Source organism: Arachis duranensis, chromosome 9, assembly GCF_000817695.3.
Source record: "Arachis duranensis cultivar V14167 chromosome 9, aradu.V14167.gnm2.J7QH, whole genome shotgun sequence".
NCBI lineage: Eukaryota > Viridiplantae > Streptophyta > Magnoliopsida > Fabales > Fabaceae > Arachis > Arachis duranensis.
The window spans coordinates 99,054,689-99,056,606 of record NC_029780.3 but is presented as its reverse complement, the minus strand read 5'-3'; positions in this window follow the sequence as shown (position 1 = coordinate 99,056,606).

Genomic DNA, 1,918 nt, shown 5'->3' with positions numbered 1-1,918 from the left:
TCCATGCATTAAAGATTTCTAAGTTTGGTGTCTTGCATGTTTTCTTTGCATCAAAAATTTTTCAAAAATATGTTCTTGATGTTCATCATGATCTTCAAAGTGTTCTTGGTGTTCATCTTGACATTCATGTGTTCTTGCATGCATCTTGTGTTTTGATCCAAAATTTTCATGTTTTGGGTCATGTTTGTGTTTTTCTCTCTCATAATTAATTCCAAAAATAAAAAAATATCTTTTCCTTATTTCCCTCCAAATTTTCGAAATTTTGGGTTGACTTGGTCAAAAAATTTTTAAAAATTAGTTGTTTCTTACAAGTCAAGTCAAAGTTTCAATTTTAAAAATCTTATCTTTTCAAAATCTTTTTCAAAAATCATATCTTCTCCAATTTTTCCTCTTTTTCGAAAATTTCAAAAATCTTTTTCAAAATTTTTTCAAAATCTTTTTCTTACCTTTATATCAAATTTTCGAAAAACTCACTAACAATTAATGTGATTGATTCAAAAATTTTAAGTTTGTTACTTTCTTGTTAAGAAAGGTTCAATCTTTAAGTTCTAGAATCTTATCTTGTAGTTTCTTGTTAGTGAAGTAAGTAATTTTAAATTTTAAAAAATTAAATCTTTTTATCTTTTATCTTATCTTTTTCAAAAATTTTATCTTTTTCAAAATTTGATTTTAAAATATCTTATCTAACTTCTTATCTTCTTATCTTTTTAAAATTTGATTTTAATTTCTTTTTCAACTAACTCTTTGACTTTTTGTTTGTTTCTTATCTTTTTCAAAACCACCTAACTACTTTTCCCTCTCTAGTTTTCGAAAATATCTCACCTCTTTTTCAAAAATTCTTTTTGTTTTAAATTTTAATTTTAATTCTATCTTATCTTTAATTTTCGAAAATTACTAACCCCTTTTTCAAAATTATTTTCGAAATTTCCCCTCTCCTTTCTTATTCTATTTAATTATTTATTTACTAACACTTCTCTTCACCTCTCTTCACCTAAATATCCGAACCCACTCTTTTTCATTCTTCTCCCGTTTCTTTTTCTACTAACATAAAGGAATCTCTATACTGTGACATAGAGGATTCCTCTTCTTTTCTTGTTTTCTTCTCTTTCATATGAGCAGGAACAAGGAAAAAGGCACTCTTGTTGAAATTGATCCAGAACCTGAAAGGACTCTGAAGAAAAAATTAAGAGAAGTTAAGTTACAACAATCTAAAGGTAACCTTTCAGAAATATTAGAACAAGAGAAGGAGATGGCAGCCGAAAATAATAATAATGCAAGGAGAATGCTTGGTGACTTCACAAAGCCCACATCCAAATTTGATGGAAGAAGCATCTCCATTCCTGCCATTGGAGCCAATAATTTTGAGCTGAAACCTCAGCTAGTTGCCTTAATGCAACAAAACTGGAAGTTTTATGGACTTCCATATGAAGATCCTTATCAGTTTTTAACTGAGTTCTTGCAGATCTGTGAGACTGTAAAGACGAATGGAGTTGATCCTGAAGTCTACAGACTCGTGCTTTTCCCTTTTGCTGTAAGAGACAGAGCTAGAATATGGTTGGATTCACAACCCAAGGATAGCCTGAACTTATGGGATAAGCTGGTCACTGCCTTCTTGGATAAATTCTTTCCTCCTCAAAAGCTGAGCAAGCTAAGAGTGGATGTTCAAACCTTCAAGCAAAAAGATGGTGAATCCCTCTATGAAGCTTGGGAAAGATACAAGCAGCTGACCAAGAGATGTCCATCTGACATGTTTTCAGAATGGACCTTATTAGATATATTTTATTATGGTCTATCTGAATTTTCGAAAATGTCATTGGACCATTCTGCAGGTGGATCTATTCACCTAAAGAAAACGCCTAAAGAGAACTCATTGACATGGTGGCAAATAACCAATTCATGTACACTTCTGAGAGGAATT